This window comes from Hypanus sabinus, chromosome 8, assembly GCF_030144855.1.
Source record: "Hypanus sabinus isolate sHypSab1 chromosome 8, sHypSab1.hap1, whole genome shotgun sequence".
NCBI classification, from domain to species: domain Eukaryota; kingdom Metazoa; phylum Chordata; class Chondrichthyes; order Myliobatiformes; family Dasyatidae; genus Hypanus; species Hypanus sabinus.
This window is the reverse complement of record NC_082713.1, coordinates 93,925,934-93,940,534: the sequence shown is the minus strand read 5'-3', so window position 1 is coordinate 93,940,534 and position 14,601 is coordinate 93,925,934.

Here is a 14,601-nt window from a genome sequence, read left to right as displayed (position 1 = left end):
ATTTAGCTTGCATTGGAGTATTCCATGGACTGAGCATACTACATGCAAAATCTATATAGTTCCAAACCACCCAGAGTAGTTATGTACACAACCTTACCTCAGAATGCATTGAATAGAAAGTAATGCATTCAACTCAATGGTGTACAGTTCTATTTAGTTGATAACTTCTATGTGCTAACATGATGTAAACAATGTTAGCACACTAACCATATGATTTAGAGTTGTCTGCAACCAATTTTATGAGTGTGCTACCTATGCTCCAGAAGTTACTTTCAGTAACATTACCTTCTCTACACAGCGGAACATTAGCCTTTGCAGAAGTAAACCAAGTCAATGGCTGTCCCACTGTAAATGGTAACAGGTAGCTTACTGAATTCAGCTTGCATTGGAGTATTCCATGGCCGTGAGCACTCTACATGCAATACCTATACAGTTCCAAACCACCCAGAGTAGTTATGTACACAACCTTACCTCAGAATGCATTGAAGAGAAAGTAATGCATTGAACTCAAAGGAGTGTACAGTTGTATTTAGCTGATAACTACTATGTGCTAAGATGATGTAAACATTGTTAGTACACTAATCATATGATTTGGAGTTGTCAGCAACCAGATTTATGAGTGTGCTACCTATGCTCCAGAAGTTACTTTCAGTAACAATACCTTCTCTACACCGTGGAAGTTTAGCCTTTGCAGAAGTAAACCAAGTCAATGGCTGTTCCACTGTAAATGGTAACAGGTAGCTTACTGAATTCAGCTTGCATTGGAGTATTCCATGGCAGTGAGCAGTCTACATGCAAAATCTATACAGTTCCAAACCGCCCAGAGTAGTTATGTACACAACCTTAACACAGAATGCATTGAATAGAAAGTAATGCATTCAACTCAATGGAGTGTACAGTTCAATTCTGCTGATAACTACTATGTGCTAAGATGATGTAAACATTGTTAGTACACTAATCATATGATTTAGAGTTGTCTGCAACCAATTTTATCAGTGTGCTACCTATGCTCCAGAAGTTACTGTCAGTAACATTACCTTCGCTACACAGTGGAACTTTAGCCTTTGCAGAAGTAAACCAAATCAATGGCTGTTCCACTGTAAATGGTAACAGGTAGGTTACTGAATTCAGATTGCATTGGAGTATTCCATGGCACTGAGCACTCTACATGCAAACTATACAGTTCCAAACCACCCAGAGAAATTATGTACACAACGTTACCACAGAATGCATTGAATAGAAAGTAATGCAATCAACTCAATGGTGTACAGTTCAATTCTGGTGATAGCTACTATGTGCTAACATGATGTATAACATTGTTAGTACACTAACCATATGATTTAGAGTTGTCTGCAACCAATTTTATCAGTGCGCTACCTATGCTCCAGAAGTTATTTCAGTAACATTACCTTCTCTACACAGTGGAACTTTAGCCTTTGCAGAAGTAAACCAAGTCAATGGCTGTTCCACTGTAAATGGTAACAGGTAGGTTACTGAATTCAGCTTGCATTGGAGTATTCCATGGACTGAGCACTCTACATGCAAAATCTATACAGTTCCAAACCACCCAGAGTAGTTATGTACACAACCTTACCTCAGAATGCATTGAATAGAAAGTAATGCATTCAACTCAATGGTGTACAGTTCTATTTAGTTGATAACTTCTATGTGCTAAGATGATGTAAACATTGTTAGTACACTAATCATATGATTTAGAGTTGTCTGCAACCAATTTTATCAGTGTGCTACCTATGCTCCAGAAGTTACTTTCAATAACATTACCTTCGCTACACAGTGGAACTTTAGCCTTTGCAGAAGTAAACCAAGTCAATGGCTGTTCCACTGTAAATGGTAACAGGTAGGTTACTGAATTCAGCTTGCATTGGAGTATTCCATGACACTGAGCACTCTACATGCAAAATATATACAGTTCCAAACCACCCAGAGAAATTATGTACACAACGTTACCACAGAATGCATTGAATAGAAAGTAATGCAATCAACTCAATGGTGTACAGTTCAATTCTGGTGATAGCTACTATGTGCTAACATGATGTATAACATTGTTAGTACACTAACCATATGATTTAGAGTTGTCTGCAACCAATTTTATCAGTGCGCTACCTATGCTCCAGAAGTTATTTCAGTAACATTACCTTCTCTACACAGTGGAACTTTAGCCTTTGCAGAAGTAAACCAAGTCAATGGCTGTCCCACTGTAAATGGTAACAGGTAGCTTACTGAATTCAGCTTGCATTGGAGTATTCCATGGCCGTGAGCACTCTACATGCAATACCTATACAGTTCCAAACCACCCAGAGTAGTTATGTACACAACCTTACCTCAGAATGCATTGAAGAGAAAGTAATGCATTGAACTCAAAGGAGTGTACAGTTGTATTTAGCTGATAACTACTATGTGCTAAGATGATGTAAACATTGTTAGTACACTAATCATATGATTTGGAGTTGTCAGCAACCAGATTTATGAGTGTGCTACCTATGCTCCAGAAGTTACTTTCAGTAACAATGCCTTCTCTACACCGTGGAAGTTTAGCCTTTGCAGAAGTAAACCAAGTCAATGGCTGTTCCACTGTAAATGGTAACAGGTAGCTTACTGAATTCAGCTTGCATTGGAGTATTCCATGGCAGTGAGCAGTCTACATGCAAAATCTATACAGTTCCAAACCGCCCAGAGTAGTTATGTACACAACCTTAACACAGAATGCATTGAATAGAAAGTAATGCATTCAACTCAATGGAGTGTACAGTTCAATTCTGCTGATAACTACTATGTGCTAACATGATGTAAACATTGTTAGCACACTAACCATACGATTTAGAGTTGTCTGTAACCAATTTTATGAGTGTGCTACCTATGCTCCAGAAGTTACTTTCAGTAACATTACCTTCTCTACACAGCTGAACTTTACCCTTTGCAGAAGTAAACCAAGTCAATGGCTGTCCCACTGTAAATGGTAACAGGTAGCTTACTGAATTCAGCTTGCATTGGAGTATTCCATGGCCGTGAGCACTCTACATGCAATACCTATACAGTTCCAAACCACCCAGAGTAGTTATGTACACAACCTTACCTCAGAATGCATTGAAGAGAAAGTAATGCTTTGAACTCAAAGGAGTGTACAGTTGTATTTAGCTGATAACTACTATGTGCAAAGATGATGTAAACATTGTTAGTACACTAATCATATGATTTAGAGTTGTCTGCAACCAATTTTATCAGTGTGCTACCTATGCTCCAGAAGTTACTTTCAATAACATTACCTTCGCTACACAGTGGAACTTTAGCCTTTGCAGAAGTAAACCAAGTCAATGGCTGTTCCACTGTAAATGGTAACAGGTAGGTTACTGAATTCAGCTTGCATTGGAGTATTCCATGGCACTGAGCACTCTACATGCAAAATCTATACAGTTCCAAACCACCCAGAGAAATTATGTACACAACGTTACCACAGAATGCATTGAATAGAAAGTAATGCAATCAACTCAATGGAGTGTACAGTTCTATTCTGGTGATAGCTACTATGTGCTAACATGATGTAGAACATTGTTAGTACACTAACCATATGATTTAGAGTTGTCTGCAACCAATTTTATGACTGTGCTACCTATGCTCCAGAAGTTACTTTCAGTAACATTACCTTCTCTACACAGTGGAACTTTAGCCTTTGCAGAAGTAAACCAAGTCAATGGCTGTTCCACTGTAAATGGTAACAGGTAGGTTACTGAATTTAGCTTGCATTGGAGTATTCCATGGACTGAGCACTCTACATGCAAAATCTATATAGTTCCAAACCACCCAGAGTAGTTATGTACACAACCTTACCTCAGAATGCATTGAATAGAAAGTAATGCATTCAACTCAATGGTGTACAGTTCTATTTAGTTGATAACTTCTATGTGCTAACATGATGTAAACAATGTTAGCACACTAACCATATGATTTAGAGTTGTCTACAACCAATTTTATGAGTGTGCTACCTATGCTCCAGAAGTTACTTTCAGTAACATTACCTTCTCTACACAGCGGAACATTAGCCTTTGCAGAAGTAAACCAATTCAATGGCTGTCCCACTGTAAATGGTAACAGGTAGCTTACTGAATTCAGCTTGCATTGGAGTATTCCATGGCCGTGAGCACTCTACATGCAATACCTATACAGTTCCAAACCACCCAGAGTAGTTATGTACACAACCTTACCTCAGAATGCATTGAAGAGAAAGTAATGCATTGAACTCAAAGGAGTGTACAGTTGTATTTAGCTGATAACTACTATGTGCTAAGATGATGTAAACATTGTTAGTACACTAATCATATGATTTAGAGTTGTCTGCAACCAATTTTATCAGTGTGCTACCTATGCTCCAGAAGTTACTGTCAGTAACATTACCTTCGCTACACAGTGGAACTTTAGCCTTTGCAGAAGTAAACCAAATCAATGGCTGTTCCACTGTAAATGGTAACAGGTAGGTTACTGAATTCAGATTGCATTGGAGTATTCCATGGCACTGAGCACTCTACATGCAAACTATACAGTTCCAAACCACCCAGAGAAATTATGTACACAACGTTACCACAGAATGCATTGAATAGAAAGTAATGCAATCAACTCAATGGTGTACAGTTCAATTCTGGTGATAGCTACTATGTGCTAACATGATGTATAACATTGTTAGTACACTAACCATATGATTTAGAGTTGTCTGCAACCAATTTTATCAGTGCGCTACCTATGCTCCAGAAGTTATTTCAGTAACATTACCTTCTCTACACAGTGGAACTTTAGCCTTTGCAGAAGTAAACCAAGTCAATGGCTGTTCCACTGTAAATGGTAACAGGTAGGTTACTCAATTTAGCTTGCATTGGAGTATTCCATGGACTGAGCACTCTACATGCAAAATCTATACAGTTCCAAACCACCCAGAGTAGTTATGTACACAACCTTACCTCAGAATGCATTGAATAGAAAGTAATGCATTCAACTCAATGGTGTACAGTTCTATTTAGTTGATAACTTCTATGTGCTAAGATGATGTAAACATTGTTAGTACACTAATCATATGATTTAGAGTTGTCTGCAACCAATTTTATCAGTGTGCTACCTATGCTCCAGAAGTTACTTTCAATAACATTACCTTCGCTACACAGTGGAACTTTAGCCTTTGCAGAAGTAAACCAAGTCAATGGCTGTTCCACTGTAAATGGTAACAGGTAGGTTACTGAATTCAGCTTGCATTGGAGTATTCCATGGCACTGAGCACTCTACATGCAAAATCTATACAGTTCCAAACCACCCAGAGAAATTATGTACACAACGTTACCACAGAATGCATTGAATAGAAAGTAATGCAATCAACTCAATGGAGTGTACAGTTCTATTCTGGTGATAGCTACTATGTGCTAACATGATGTAAACATTGTTAGCACACTAACCATACGATTTAGAGTTGTCTGCAACCAATTTTATGAGTGTGCTACCTATCCTCCAGAAGTTACTTTCAGTAACATTACCTTCTCTACACAGTGGAACTTTAGCCTTTGCAGAAGTAAACCAAGTCAATGGCTGTCCCACTGTAAATGGTAACAGGTAGCTTACTGAATTCAGCTTGCATTGGAGTATTCCATGGCCGTGAGCACTCTACATGCAATACCTATACAGTTCCAAACCACCCAGAGTAGTTATGTACACAACCTTACCTCAGAATGCATTGAAGAGAAAGTAATGCATTGAACTCAAAGGAGTGTACAGTTGTATTTAGCTGATAACTACTATGTGCTAAGATGATGTAAACATTGTTAGTACACTAATCATATGATTTGGAGTTGTCAGCAACCAGATTTATGAGTGTGCTACCTATGCTCCAGAAGTTACTTTCAGTAACAATACCTTCTCTACACCGTGGAAGTTTCGCCTTTGCAGAAGTAAACCAAGTCAATGGCTGTTCCACTGTAAATGGTAACAGGTAGCTTACTGAATTCAGCTTGCATTGGAGTATTCCATGGCAGTGAGCAGTCTACATGCAAAATCTATACAGTTCCAAACCGCCCAGAGTAGTTATGTACACAACCTTAACACAGAATGGATTGAATAGAAAGTAATGCATTCAACTCAATGGAGTGTACAGTTCAATTCTGCTGATAACTACTATGTGCTAAGATGATGTAAACATTGTTAGTACACTAATCATATGATTTAGAGTTGTCTGCAACCAATTTTATCAGTGTGCTACCTATGCTCCAGAAGTTACTGTCAGTAACATTACCTTCGCTACACAGTGGAACTTTAGCCTTTGCAGAAGTAAACCAAATCAATGGCTGTTCCACTGTAAATGGTAACAGGTAGGTTACTGAATTCAGATTGCATTGGAGTATTCCATGGCACTGAGCACTCTACATGCAAACTATACAGTTCCAAACCACCCAGAGAAATTATGTACACAACGTTACCACAGAATGCATTGAATAGAAAGTAATGCAATCAACTCAATGGTGTACAGTTCAATTCTGGTGATAGCTACTATGTGCTAACATGATGTATAACATTGTTAGTACACTAACCATATGATTTAGAGTTGTCTGCAACCAATTTTATCAGTGCGCTACCTATGCTCCAGAAGTTATTTCAGTAACATTACCTTCTCTACACAGTGGAACTTTAGCCTTTGCAGAAGTAAACCAAGTCAATGGCTGTTCCACTGTAAATGGTAACAGGTAGGTTACTGAATTCAGCTTGCATTGGAGTATTCCATGGCACTGAGCACTCTACATGCAAAATCTATACAGTTCCAAACCACCCAGAGAAATTATGTACACAACGTTACCACAGAATGCATTGAATAGAAAGTAATGCAATCAACTCAATGGAGTGTACAGTTCTATTCTGGTGATAGCTACTATGTGCTAACATGATGTAAACATTGTTAGCACACTAACCATACGATTTAGAGTTGTCTGCAACCAATTTTATGAGTGTGCTACCTATGCTCCAGAAGTTACTTTCAGTAACATTACCTTCTCTACACAGTGGAACTTTAGCCTTTGCAGAAGTAAACCAAGTCAATGGCTGTCCCACTGTAAATGGTAACAGGTAGCTTACTGAATTCAGCTTGCATTGGAGTATTCCATGGCCGTGAGCACTCTACATGCAATACCTATACAGTTCCAAACCACCCAGAGTAGTTATGTACACAACCTTACCTCAGAATGCATTGAAGAGAAAGTAATGCATTGAACTCAAAGGAGTGTACAGTTGTATTTAGCTGATAACTACTATGTGCTAAGATGATGTAAACATTGTTAGTACACTAATCATATGATTTGGAGTTGTCAGCAACCAGATTTATGAGTGTGCTACCTATGCTCCAGAAGTTACTTTCAGTAACAATGCCTTCTCTACACCGTGGAAGTTTAGCCTTTCCAGAAGTAAACCAAGTCAATGGCTGTTCCACTGTAAATGGTAACAGGTAGCTTACTGAATTCAGCTTGCATTGGAGTATTCCATGGCAGTGAGCAGTCTACATGCAAAATCTATACAGTTCCAAACCGCCCAGAGTAGTTATGTACACAACCTTAACACAGAATGCATTGAATAGAAAGTAATGCATTCAACTCAATGGAGTGTACAGTTCAATTCTGCTGATAACTACTATGTGCTAACATGATGTAAACATTGTTAGCACACTAACCATACGATTTAGAGTTGTCTGTAACCAATTTTATGAGTGTGCTACCTATGCTCCAGAAGTTACTTTCAGTAACATTACCTTCTCTACACAGCTGAACTTTACCCTTTGCAGAAGTAAACCAAGTCAATGGCTGTCCCACTGTAAATGGTAACAGGTAGCTTACTGAATTCAGCTTGCATTGGAGTATTCCATGGCCGTGAGCACTCTACATGCAATACCTATACAGTTCCAAACCACCCAGAGTAGTTATGTACACAACCTTACCTCAGAATGCATTGAAGAGAAAGTAATGCTTTGAACTCAAAGGAGTGTACAGTTGTATTTAGCTGATAACTACTATGTGCAAAGATGATGTAAACATTGTTAGTACACTAATCATATGATTTAGAGTTGTCTGCAACCAATTTTATCAGTGTGCTACCTATGCTCCAGAAGTTACTTTCAATAACATTACCTTCGCTACACAGTGGAACTTTAGCCTTTGCAGAAGTAAACCAAGTCAATGGCTGTTCCACTGTAAATGGTAACAGGTAGGTTACTGAATTCAGCTTGCATTGGAGTATTCCATGGCACTGAGCACTCTACATGCAAAATCTATACAGTTCCAAACCACCCAGAGAAATTATGTACACAACGTTACCACAGAATGCATTGAATAGAAAGTAATGCAATCAACTCAATGGAGTGTACAGTTCTATTCTGGTGATAGCTACTATGTGCTAACATGATGTAAACATTGTTAGCACACTAACCATACGATTTAGAGTTGTCTGCAACCAATTTTATGAGTGTGCTACCTATGCTCCAGAAGTTACTTTCAGTAACATTACCTTCTCTACACAGTGGAACTTTAGCCTTTGCAGAAGTAAACCAAGTCAATGGCTGTCCCACTGTAAATGGTAACAGGTAGCTTACTGAATTCAGCTTGCATTGGAGTATTCCATGGCCGTGAGCACTCTACATGCAATACCTATACAGTTCCAAACCACCCAGAGCAGTTATGTACACAACCTTACCTCAGAATGCATTGAAGAGAAAGTAATGCATTGAACTCAAAGGAGTGTACAGTTGTATTTAGCTGATAACTACTATGTGCTAAGATGATGTAAACATTGTTAGTACACTAATCATATGATTTGGAGTTGTCAGCAACCAGATTTATGAGTGTGCTACCTATGCTCCAGAAGTTACTTTCAGTAACAATGCCTTCTCTACACCGTGGAAGTTTAGCCTTTGCAGAAGTAAACCAAGTCAATGGCTGTTCCACTGTAAATGGTAACAGGTAGCTTACTGAATTCAGCTTGCATTGGAGTATTCCATGGCAGTGAGCAGTCTACATGCAAAATCTATACAGTTCCAAACCGCCCAGAGTAGTTATGTACACAACCTTAACACAGAATGCATTGAATAGAAAGTAATGCATTCAACTCAATGGAGTGAACAGTTCAATTCTGCTGATAACTACTATGTGCTAACATGATGTAAACATTGTTAGCACACTAACCGTACGATTTAGAGTTGTCTGTAACCAATTTTATGAGTGTGCTACCTATGCTCCAGAAGTTACTTTCAGTAACATTACCTTCTCTACACAGCTGAACTTTACCCTTTGCAGAAGTAAACCAAGTCAATGGCTGTCCCACTGTAAATGGTAACAGGTAGCTTACTGAATTCAGCTTGCATTGGAGTATTCCATGGCCGTGAGCACTCTACATGCAATACCTATAGAGTTCCAAACCACCCAGAGTAGTTATGTACACAACCTTACCTCAGAATGCATTGAAGAGAAAGTAATGCTTTGAACTCAAAGGAGTGTACAGTTGTATTTAGCTGATAACTACTATGTGCAAAGATGATGTAAACATTGTTAGTACACTAATCATATGATTTAGAGTTGTCTGCAACCAATTTTATCAGTGTGCTACCTATGCTCCAGAAGTTACTTTCAATAACATTACCTTCGCTACACAGTGGAACTTTAGCCTTTGCAGAAGTAAACCAAGTCAATGGCTGTTCCACTGTAAATGGTAACAGGTAGGTTACTGAATTCAGCTTGCATTGGAGTATTCCATGGCACTGAGCACTCTACATGCAAAATCTATACAGTTCCAAACCACCCAGAGAAATTATGTACACAACGTTACCACAGAATGCATTGAATAGAAAGTAATGCAATCAACTCAATGGAGTGTACAGTTCTATTCTGGTGATAGCTACTATGTGCTAACATGATGTAGAACATTGTTAGTACACTAACCATATGATTTAGAGTTGTCTGCAACCAATTTTATGACTGTGCTACCTATGCTCCAGAAGTTACTTTCAGTAACATTACCTTCTCTACACAGTGGAACTTTAGCCTTTGCAGAAGTAAACCAAGTCAATGGCTGTTCCACTGTAAATGGTAACAGGTAGGTTACTGAATTTAGCTTGCATTGGAGTATTCCATGGACTGAGCACTCTACATGCAAAATCTATATAGTTCCAAACCACCCAGAGTAGTTATGTACACAACCTTACCTCAGAATGCATTGAATAGAAAGTAATGCATTCAACTCAATGGTGTACAGTTCTATTTAGTTGATAACTTCTATGTGCTAACATGATGTAAACAATGTTAGCACACTAACCATATGATTTAGAGTTGTCTGCAACCAATTTTATGAGTGTGCTACCTATGCTCCAGAAGTTACTTTCAGTAACATTACCTTCTCTACACAGTGGAACTTTAGCCTTTGCAGAAGTTAACCAAGTCAATGGCTGTTCCACTGTAAATGGTAACAGGTAGGTTACTGAATTCAGCTTGCATTGGAGTATTCCATGGACTGAGCACTCTACATGCAAAATCTATATTGTTGCAAACCACCCAGAGTAGTTATGTACACAACCTTACCTCAGAATGCAATGAATAGAAAGTAATGCATTCAACTCAATGGAGTGTACAGTTCTATTTAGCTGATAACTACTATGTGCTAACCTGATGTAAACAATGTTAGCACACTAACGATATGATTTAGAGTTGTCTGCAAACAATTTTATGAGTGTGCTACCTATGCTCCAGAATTTACTTTCAGTAACATTACCTTCTCTACACAGTGGAACTTTAGCCTTTGCAGAAGTAAACCAAGTCAATGGCTGTTCCACTGTAAATGGTAACAGGTAGCTTACTGAATTCAGCTTGCATTGGAGTATTCCATGGCAGTGAGCACTCTACATGCAAAATCTATACAGTTCCAAACCACCCAGAGTAGTTATGTACACAACCTTACCACCGAATGCATTGAATAGAATGTAATGCATTCAACTCAATGGAGTGTACAGTTCAATTCTGTTGATAACTACTATGTGCTAACATGATGTAAACATTGTTAGCACACTAACCATACGATTTAGAGTTGTCTGCAACCAATTTTATGAGTGTGCTACCTATGCTCCAGAAGTTACTTTCAGTAACATTACCTTCTCTACACAGTGGAACTTTAGACTTTGCAGAAGTAAACCAAGTCAATGGCTGTCCCACTGTAAATGGTAACAGGTAGCTTACTGAATTCAGCTTGCATTGGAGTATTCCATGGCCGTGAGCACTCTACATGCAATACCTATACAGTTCCAAACCACCCAGAGTAGTTATGTACACAACCTTACCTCAGAATGCATTGAAGAGAAAGTAATGCTTTGAACTCAAAGGAGTGTACAGTTGTATTTAGCTGATAACTACTATGTGCTAAGATGATGTAAACATTGTTAGTACACTAATCATTTGATTTAGAGTTGTCTGCAACCAATTTTATCAGTGTGCTACCTATGCTCCAGAAGTTACTTTCAATAACATTACCTTCGCTACACAGTGGAACTTTAGCCTTTGCAGAAGTAGACCAAGTCAATGGCTGTTCCACTGTAAATGGTAACAGGTAGGTTACTGAATTCAGCTTGCATTGGAGTATTCCATGGCACTGAGCACTCTACATGCAAAATCTATACAGTTCCAAACCACCCAGAGAAATTATGTACACAACGTTACCACAGAATGCATTGAATAGAAAGTAATGCAATCAACTCAATGGAGTGTACAGTTCTATTCTGGTGATAGCTACTATGTACTAACATGATGTAGAACATTGTTAGTACACTAACCATATGATTTAGAGTTGTCTGCAACCAATTTTATGACTGTGCTACCTATGCTCCAGAAGTTACTTTCAGTAACATTACCTTCTCTACACAGTGGAACTTTAGCCTTTGCAGAAGTAAACCAAGTCAATGGCTGTTCCACTGTAAATGGTAACAGGTAGGTTACTGAATTTAGCTTGCATTGGAGTATTCCATGGACTGAGCACTCTACATGCAAAATCTATATAGTTCCAAACCACCCAGAGTAGTTATGTACACAACCTTACCTCAGAATGCATTGAATAGAAAGTAATGCATTCAACTCAATGGTGTACAGTTCTATTTAGTTGATAACTTCTATGTGCTAACATGATGTAAACAATGTTAGCACACTAACCATATGATTTAGAGTTGTCTGCAACCAATTTTATGAGTGTGCTACCTATGCTCCAGAAGTTACTTTCAGTAACATTACCTTCTCTACACAGTGGAACTTTAGCCTTTGCAGAAGTAAACCAAGTCAATGGCTGTTCCACTGTAAATGGTAACAGGTAGGTTACTGAATTCAGCTTGCATTGGAGTATTCCATGGACTGAGCACTCTACATGCAAAATCTATATTGTTGCAAACCACCCAGAGTAGTTATGTACACAACCTTACCTCAGAATGCAATGAATAGAAAGTAATGCATTCAACTCAATGGAGTGTACAGTTCTATTTAGCTGATAACTACTATGTGCTAACCTGATGTAAACAATGTTAGCACACTAACCATATGATTTAGAGTTGTCTGCAACCAATTTTATGAGTGTGCTAACTATGCTCCAGAATTTACTTTCAGTAACATTACCTTCTCTACACAGTGGAACTTTAGCCTTTGCAGAAGTAAACCAAGTCAATGGCTGTTCCACTGTAAATGGTAACAGGTAGCTTACTGAATTCAGCTTGCATTGGAGTATTCCATGGCAGTGAGCACTCTACATGCAAAATCTATACAGTTCCAAACCACCCAGAGTAGTTATGTACACAACCTTACCACAGAATGCATTGAATAGAATGTAATGCATTCAACTCAATGGAGTGTACAGTTCAATTCTGTTGATAACTACTATGTGCTAACATGATGTAAACATTGTTAGCACACTAACCATACGATTTAGAGTTGTCTGCAACCAATTTTATGAGTGTGCTACCTATGCTCCAGAAGTTACTTTCAGTAACATTACCTTCTCTACACAGTGGAACTTTAGACTTTGCAGAAGTAAACCAAGTCAATGGCTGTCCCACTGTAAATGGTAACAGGTAGCTTACTGAATTCAGCTTGCATTGGAGTATTCCATGGCCGTGAGCACTCTACATGCAATACCTATACAGTTCCAAACCACCCAGAGTAGTTATGTACACAACCTTACCTCAGAATGCATTGAAGAGAAAGTAATGCATTGAACTCAAAGGAGTGTACAGTTGTATTTAGCTGATAACTACTATGTGCTAAGGTGATGTAAACATTGTTAGTACACTACTCATATGATTTAGAGTTGTCTGCAACCAATTTTATCAGTGTGCTACCTATGCTCCAGAAGTTACTTTCAATAACATTACCTTCGCTACACAGTGGAACTTTAGCCTTTGCAGAAGTAAACCAAGTCAATGGCTGTTCCACTGTAAATGGTAACAGGTAGGTTACGGAATTCAGCTTGCATTGGAGTATTCCATGGCACTGAGCACTCTACATGCAAAATCTATACAGTTCCAAACCACCCAGAGAAATTATGTACACAACGTTACCACAGAATGCATTGTATAGAAAGTAATGCATTCAACTCAATGGTGTACAGTTCTATTTAGTTGATAACTTCTATGTGCTAACATGATGTAAACAATGTTAGCACACTAACCATATGATTTAGAGTTGTCTGCAACCAATTTTATGAGTGTGCTACCTATGCTCCAGAAGTTACTTTCAGTAACATTACCTTCTCTACACAGTGGAACTTTAGCCTTTGCAGAAGTAAACCAAGTCAATGGCTGTCCCACTGTAAATGGTAACAGGTAGCTTACTGAATTCAGCTTGCATTGGAGTATTCCATGGCCGTGAGCACTCTACATGCAATACCTATACAGTTCCAAACCACCCAGAGTAGTTATGTACACAACCTTACCTCAGAATGCAGTGAAGAGAAAGTAATGCATTGAACTCAAAGGAGTGTACAGTTGTATTTAGCTGATAACTACTATGTGCTAAGATGATGTAAACATTGTTAGTACACTAATCATATGATTTAGAGTTGTCTGCAACCAATTTTATCAGTGTGCTACCTATGCTCCAGAAGTTACTTTCAATAACATTACCTTCGCTACACAGTGGAACTTTAGCCTTTGCAGAAGTAAACCAAGTCAATGGCTGTTCCACTGTAAATGGTAACAGGTAGGTTACTGAATTCAGCTTGCATTGGAGTATTCCATGGCACTGAGCACTCTACATGCAAAATCTATACAGTTCCAAACCACCCAGAGAAATTATGTACACAACGTTACCACAGAATGCATTGAATAGAAAGTAATGCAATCAACTCAATGGAGTGTACAGTTCTATTCTGGTGATAGCTACTATGTGCTAACATGATGTATAACATTGTTAGTACACTAACCATATGATTTAGAGTTGTCTGCAACCAATTTTATCAGTGCGCTACCTATGCTCCAGAAGTTACTTTCAGTAACATTACCTTCTCTACACAGTGGAACTTTAACCTTTGCAGAAGTAAACCAAGTCAATGGCTGTT